Source organism: Poecilia latipinna, unplaced genomic scaffold (genome assembly GCF_001443285.1).
Source record: "Poecilia latipinna isolate Pla-1442-1.1 unplaced genomic scaffold, P_latipinna-1.0 Scaffold1513, whole genome shotgun sequence".
Lineage (NCBI taxonomy): Eukaryota > Metazoa > Chordata > Actinopteri > Cyprinodontiformes > Poeciliidae > Poecilia > Poecilia latipinna.
In genome coordinates, this window is record NW_015114129.1 from 154073 (window position 1) to 162684 (window position 8612).

Below are 8612 nucleotides of genomic sequence, written 5' to 3' on the forward strand. Positions count from 1 at the left end.
CTGAACACAGAAAAACTCAAAAATAAACACACAGAAACACGGAACCTAACAAAAACATGTTTTCTTGCGTCTTTAATAGTCAGAGGTGGTCCTAGCCTATTTGGTGCCCTGGGCAAACCACCTTTCTGGTGCCCCCTCATACACCCCAATCCTCCCGTGTATGTTTTACCAGGGGGTGTTGGGTGTTTGCATTAGGCTCTATTTACATTTAGATCCTTCAGTTGTAAAAGCAGGGAGGGAGGACAGAGGACTGCAGGGGGTGCTGCAGAGGGTGGGACGGGGCTGTTAGGCTGCCCCCCACAAGATGCAGCCCTGGGCGGTTGCCTCATGTCAGAAACCACCACTGTTAATAGTTAATGTATGTATATGAGATTCTACCTTTCTGAAAAGTTTTTTTTTTTTTTTACTGCTTGCTTTTCTTCTGTGACTTAAAATTGTTAAAACATCACTAATTCATCAATTTACAAAAATGTCTGAAACTCACAAATCTTGGCAGTGATTGGCTCTTTCACATGGGATGAAAACCTCTCATGTGACATTAACAATAGTATTTCCTGTAGTCCACATGAGAAAAGGAAGCAACAATTTGCAAAATCACAAGTGACCAAATACCAAAACAAAATGTGGGCAAAACTGCAAAGTCAGCTTCTACTTCTGAGAAATTATCAACTTCACATTCCTTTAGACTCTGTACTTCCCATAATGTCTCCTGACTTGTGTTATTTATTAAAATATTCAACAGGTTGGCTACTGGTTTGTGCCACTGAATGAATGAATACCTAACTTGTTTGGGACACTATTCATAAGTCTTGCATGTCGGCAAGATTCTCAAGAATGACATTATTTATATTTATTAGGGGAGTTTGGAGTGTAGCAGCGGCACCTTATGCACAGCTGTGTTTATTCTGAATGTGACTTTAACCATTCACAGTAATTACCCTTCTCATCTTTCTGCAGAGATCTGAACTTTATTGCCGTGAGAAAACCAGAGGCACATAAAGCGAATCTCTATTTCTCCCGAACAAAAAAACAGCTGCATTCAGGACAACCAGTGGTTTGGAGAAGGCAAAAAATGAAATCAGAAAATGCTTTACTTCTCCACTTGTTTCCCCCATCGCCATCACAGACATCGATGTGTTTTTATTGAATTTTATGTCCAAGACTAATACAAAGGGCTGCACAGTGGTGCAGTTGGTTGCCTTGCAGCAAGAAGGTTCTGGGTTCGATTCCTGGCCCGGGGTCTTTCTGCATGGAGTTTGTATGTTCTCCCTGTGCATGTGTAGATTCTCTCCGGGTACTCCGGCTTCCTCCCACAGTCCAAAAACATGACTGTCAGGTTAATTGGTCTCTCTAAATTCTCCTATTGTTGTTTGTCCTGCGACAGACTAGCAACCTGTTCAGGGTGAACCCCGCCTCTCGCCCAAAACATTAGCTGGAGCTTGGCACCAGCAACCCTTCAGAACCCCACTAAGGGACAAGGGTGTACAGACAATGGATGGATGGACTAATACAAAATGATGCAAGTTAAAAAAGAATACATGGTTTTCAAGGTTTTTAGGAATTCAAATCTGAAGTGTGGAATAATAGATTTGTTTATCCCTCTTCTGGTACAGAACAACGCATAGAAAATAAAATCCAGTTGACCTATGCAGACAAAATAGTTGTTGTCACCTTAACCTGATTTTTTAAAGAGGTTTCATTGTGAGAAATCTGTTGTTTTTTTTTTCTTTTTTACTGGTACACTTTCCTTCCCTCACCCATCTCTGTTCTGTAACAAAGTAAATGTGGTTTTGGCGACTGACCAAATCTACTCACTGGCTCCCCACTGTTCTCAAATAAAGCTTTATAAAAGCTGGAATAGCGCACTACACCTGTTCAGCCTCTGTATTGCAACTAAAGGACAGGAAACAAAAATAGCAGAGTAAACAGAGTCCACCTGTGTGTAATTTGGCCTCGCTTAAATCCAGTTCTTCCAGTTCCTCGATGGCTTGTCAGATCTCATTACATGAACAAGTAGAACGACAAAGATCAAAGAAAATCTCTGAAATCTCAGGGTTAAAGTTACAAAGAAAATTGAAGCTGCAAACATCTTGCAGAGCAACATTCAATCCATCCTTTGATGATCTGAATTTAATTTGAGATATAACCATCCACCTATGATTTTTTAGTTATTCCAGAAAGTCTGCACATTGGTTCACTTTGTCCACATTTTATGCTGAAGCCTTATTTGTGATTCTATTAAATAATCTCCTTCTTCAAACTGATACATACAAATACCTTATGACAATGAGATTTGTTCTGCATTTTGTTTTATTTATCAAAAGTAGAAAAGTCAAGAAATCACATTTACCCGAGCACTCAGAATCAGAATTACTGGCATTGTGCATGGAAGAAAGCACATTTACAAAACAGCAACTCTCGAAGGCAAGTCAAATAATAATAAACAAGTATGTCTCAATGAATATAACGATATTGTAGAAACACAGAAGCAACTGGGATGTTAAGAAAAAAAATAAAATAAATGATGATCAGGTTTTCGATGAATTAGCTGCATTCAGGACAACAATTGCTTTTGGGTAGAAAATGTTTTTTAGTCTGTTTGTTCTTGACCTTATTGCTCTGAAATGCCTCCCTGAGTGCAGGATTTCAAAGAGGCGGTGGCCGGGGTGGGAGGGGTCCTTGCTGATGCTGCGGGCTCTCTGGAGGCAGCTAATCCTGTAGCTCTCGTGCAGAGACGGAAGAGGGCAGCCGGCCCGTCTGTGGGCAGTGGAGCTGCTTCCTCTCTGCCGCAGAGCAGCTGGAGAACCACAGCGAGACGCCATGGCTCATCGCTGACTCCCCATTTATAACAATGGGCTGAACGTCTGGTTTACACCTCCTAAAATCGACAATCAGCTCCTTTGACTTGGAGATGTTCAAACAGAGGTTGTTGGCCTCTGCATCTGCATGAGGTCTCTTCTCCACCAGAGATGAGACCCACCACAGTGGCATCATCAGCACTGGCTGCTGGCCACTGCCACTGCTAAAGTTGTTCTTCTTGGCAGAGGAACGATGGAGGACTTTAAGCATGGAGGGATGAAGCATTGGGTGATTAAATACCCCAGACAGCTGGTCTGCACAGCCCCTGACCACCCACTCTGTCACACTGTCAGGTCTGGCAGCTTTCCGGGGGTTCACTGCCCTCAGCGTCCTCCATGCTGCCTGTGTCTGTACATTAATGGTCTGGCAGTGGAGGAATGTTGACTGCAGTTGGGCCTCTGCTGGTGATTCTGCCTCAAAACTGGGTGAAGAAGTGACTGAGCTGCTCTACCAGTGAAGCATTTCCAGATATTTCTGTGGCGTTGCTGAATCTGAAGTTGGTGAAATCCTGGACCTCTTGCCACCCCCTAGCAAGAGGTCAAGGATTTCAGCAGCTATTGTTGCTGCTGGATTCCTCCTCAGTCACTTTGGCCTCTCTGAAGCCGGCTTGGCTGCGTTTAGACAAATCCCTATTTCCAGAACTGATTTCTCTTCCGCAGCAGTTCCTTGACTTGACAGCAGTTCCAGGACGTCTGGTTGGGAAACACCAACACCTGCTGTCCGCTGTGACGGTGCTAACACAGTGTTGGATGTAGTCCACGGTTGCTAAACATTCCTTACTTAGCAATAATCACAGCCTTAAGTGTTTTTCAATATGTATTTTGAAAATGATAGCTGTATAAAATCACACACATGAACAAGGAATGCAAAATATATTTCTTGTACTACAATAATCTTAACATGCTTGAAAAGGAGCAGGAAGAAGTAAAAAAAAATCCTACCTCATGAACTCCTGCCATATTTTCAGATGGACCTTCATTATTAAATCAAATAAAAAAAAATAAAATAAACACAGATTAATTAAATTTCCATTTCATCTGGGTTTACGTATGTCTGAATATATATACATCCATCCCCAAGTGTTAGCCTCAATTTACATGTAAACATTAGTGCTATCTCTCACCCATATTTCTATACCTTGTGAAAATTACCTCCTTATATTTCCTTTTAAATTGTTTTAAATTTTGACTTTGTTTTAACTCCTCATTGTTCCATAATTTTACCCCATGAATTGAAATACAAAAGCTCTTTCTTGTTGTTCATAAACTACGAATCCTTAAGTTTGAGTTTAAAGCCCTTTAGTTATATCCCCTTTCTCTTTCAAAAAGCATGCTCTGTATGAGCTCAGGCAGCCGTTTATTTGATGCCTTAAACATAATTTGAACAATTTTAAATTCTAAATTCTTAAAATTTGGGAATTCTATATTTTAAGAATAATGGGTTTGTGTGCTCATAATAACCAACATTATGGATGATTCTAATGGCTCGTTTCTGCAGGATACTCAATGGATGTAAAGAGCTTTTGTAATTAATTCCCCACACTTCTGATCAATATGTTAAATATGGCAAAATCAGACAGTTATATAGAATATGAAGTGATTTGCTATGTCCAGCTTTAGCCAGGATTGATATTCTTCTACTTAGTTTATTCTGTAAGTGTTTAATATGAGATTTCCAACTGATTTTGTCATCAATTATTACTCCGAGAAACTTATTAACTTACACCCTTTCTAGAGTTACACCCCCTATCTGAGCTCGAATTTGAGTATTTTTGTTACAGTTTCCAAAAACCATGATTTTAGTCCAAATTTAGTAATAATTTATTATTGTCAAACCATTTCTTTAATTCACTGATTCCTGAGGCGACTATGGAAAGAAGTTGTTGCAAGCTTTCACCAGAGACTAGGATACATGTGTCAGCAAATAGCACAGATTTTAATACATTGGACACTTTGCCTATGTGATGTGATGCCACAATGGGTGCAGCCGTTGCACAGGGATCGGTGGCACTACACTATGCACAGAGGCCTCTGCAGCCATGGACAGGAGCTGTCTGTTGTTGGACCTCCAGCCACGAAGGACTAAAACTGCAGAAGGTTTGCATAACGACTGAATGAATATTGTTTACGGTGCGTTGGAGTTAAACGAAATTGCTTAAAACTGCTCCTGAAAACCTTTCATAGTGGGAACCTTTCCTATAACTTAGTGAAACGCTTTCATACAAACTAGTGAAAAGCTTTCATATAAAACAGCCAAATATATTCTGATTAGCTCAGCTGAAATGGAAGACATTTCATTTAAACAGGAGGGTGTTTCATTAGACAAGAAGCTCTTGGATCTTGATTTTGACCAATAGGAGAAAAGCTAACTCTAAATGCCGACCACCAGGTTTTTCCTTCTGAATCCTTTCGAGACACAGGTTGGAAAATGGGGAATGTGAGGGGAGCTGACTGCTGTTTTACCACATTGCTACCATTATTCTACCGATAGCATATGGGTGACTTGTTGTGCCCGACAAAAAATGGCGGCTCTCACTTGCTTACCAGAAGTACTTCAACACAATTTTGTCTCTACGACTGTAGCGTAAGAAAATGTGGGAAGAGTGAAGTGTGTCAAGCTTTGCGCATGAAAACTTAACTGGAGTTAATTTCCAACCAAACTTGATTCCACATCCAAACCAGAAACCACTTTGGTTTACGGTGGCCGTCAAGCTGTATGTCAGACCTCCTGCCATGAATAAAATAATTGACTGTGTGAGCACTGTAGCACGTTTTTCTGGGAACAGGTAATTATAAAGAAATATTTACTCTTGACAAACATTCACCAGGTCAGCATTTCTGAAAGCACATTCAAACTGTGCCTGAGGATGTCTCAAACCACATCATGATTGCGTTTACATATGCAAATTTATTTCAGTGATGTTTGTCCAAATAAGCATGTTTAATGAGGAGGATAAAACCTGTCTAGCTTTATTGGATTTTTTAAAATTTATTTATTTTTATTCGGTTTTGGAATACAGACACCGACATCAACGCAACAGAGCTGACTCCTGTGCTCTGACTATCCTTACCCTCAACACGCTTGATTCGTTTTCTTTGGATACTTCTGTGAAGACACGAATCAGAACCCGGGACTAAACTAAACAAAATGATAAACAATGATTGTAAGCAGAAAAACACCATAGAGCACACTTTCTTGTAGAAAAAAATCATTAGAAGAAAAAATAATATTTTTTGTTATTTTTTATATTTTAAGTGAGAGCAAAGCAGAACCAAAGTCAAATCTGTTGTTTGTGTGAAAGCCTGATGAATAAAGTTGCTTGTCAGTGTAGCCCAGGTGCTGTCAAAGTATGGGACAGCTACTGCTCCCCCAAAGAAAGCAAGTAGATGACACCATGGAGTTGCTTGTGAAAAACTAATAAAGAACTAAACTCTATTTTAAGGACTCAGACTCTGGAAGAACAAGGGTTGGTGGCATTGTTTGGTGAGATTGAAGCAATTGTTAATAGCCATCCAATGACAATGGCATCAACAGATCCTCAAGATTTGGAGGAGTTAACTGCTAACCATCTGCTTTTGCTAAAATGGGGCAATAGGTGGTAGGAGGTTGCCCCTCAATCGGCGGGTTGCTGGTTCAATCCTCATTGTATCCTTGGGCTGGACAGGGGCCCTGGTGGTACCCGTGCATGGCAGCCTCACTTCTGTCAGACTGCAGCTGTGGCTACTATCCAGTAGCTTGTCATTGTGTGAATGGGCCATGAATGCTGTGCTTTGGGATCCACTGGACTTGATAAAGAGCTGTACAAGTACAAAGCCAAGCCAAAATCACAGCCATCGTTACCCTCAGAATGGTTCAAAAAGGAAGTTGTTGTTGCATGAAGCGCACTGTTTGTCAAATTTGCTCTGAGTGGATTTCAGCGGCACCAGAAGTGGAATGCTCCAAGAAGAAACGTTGTTGTAAGACATCTTGTGGTTCTAGCAATGCTTCAACTGTGGGATAAATTGTGGATGCTGTTCAGGTATAATAACTTGGAAATCAAACTGAAGCCAGAACGATAAACTAAAGTCTGCCTTCTTCAGGAAGCAGACGAGGAGTGAAAACTCTTGGATCTGTTGCATGTGCACATAAATTTGAATGGTGGTGGTTTTACATTTTCAGCAGTACATTTTTATGGACTTTGGTTGCACTTTGAAGGATGAATAGTTCATTTTGTATTCCAGTTGTCTTTCCATTCTTTATGGGTGATAATGGTAGTGAATTATTTCCATGAATTAATTTAAACTCGGATTGCAGGAGCCATATATTGCTTTTTTTTTTTCTCTCTCTGAAAGCTTACCCTCTTGTGCCGTCATGTGTGGGCATGGTAGTGGACGGTTTGTGGGCAGCAATGTGTGTGTAGGTGTGTAATTAGTTTGAGTGTGTGCCGGTTCATTGAGAGGACCTGGATCTTGTGGTGGACAACTTTCTGTAGCTCGTTTAATTAACCCTGACAGAAATGCCATTGCAACTATCAAAGCAAGTTACACACAGCAATGACCTGAAGCGTATTCAGCATACTCCCATATCTTAACCTGCCGTGGGAGTTTGGTGAGATATGTAAATTATATACACAGCATTACTGGCACTTAAGAAAATAGATGCCAGTCCATTCTGAGAAATCCACGTGTATATAGAAAGGTTAACCAAATTGAATATGGCCAAAGGACGAACAGGATGTTCGTCGGAATGTTGAGCTTCATACAATGTCAGGAAAAAATTGAACCGTCGCAATTAGACCCGGAGGTTTTGCAGGCGCAACAGGAACAAAAGTGTCTGTGGCACTAATTAGACTGTTTGTTGTCAAGCCATCTATTGTATGTTAAAACAAAAAATGTCCCAGCAAAGATGCAATCCAGTTTATACAATTTCCTATGCGTTATTGTTTTATTCTTCCTGTTCTTGACTTTCACTATTGTAACTCTTGTGCAGGTGCCTGCCAAATGGCTGACCTCCAGAGTTCTCCAGACTCAGAAAGTAAATTACTGGCAAGACCGAATACCTCAAAGTCCGTTTTCATTCAGTCATAGAAATCAAGTGGCATGTGATAAGTAAATTCTTATAATCTCACATCAGATTATAAGAGTTGTTTACTCCTAGTAAGGAAAGATCTGGCCATGTTGCTTCTATTGGCTATTTCTGTCCATCTGCATCACTGCATGCGCACAGTAATTCGATCACTTTACAGCTGCTCCTACTTTTTGACAGAAAAAGCAAAAACGAAGAGCTGGCAAATCTTTCAGTATTTCCCCTTTTTTCTTTCACTCTGCGGCTGCAACAATGAAATGGCAATGATTTTACAGTTTTCCTTGCAGCATTGCATCAAACCATCTGTTTGACGTTTGTTATCCTTCCCTTTTTGATTACCCAGCTTGCTTTGCCTTTTTTTCCCCCTCCAAGCAGCTCTGGACTGAAGGTTTCTAGTATATGTTCTCTTTGGTGACACTTTATTTGAAGGGGTGTGCATAAGACTGACATGACACTGTCATAAACATAAAGAAGTCTTTATGAATGTCTATGACTGTTGTCATGAAGTGTCATTTGGTAAATAATTACACTTTTAACGCAAAGTTGCTCTAAAGGTTGCATTAAAAGTCCATTAAAAATGCCAACTTTGTATTAAAAGTGTCATGTTCATGTTCCTAACAGATGTTATTGTAACACAGATGAGAAGGGTATTTTATATATTAGATGAATGGGCCAATAGGTTCGACTAT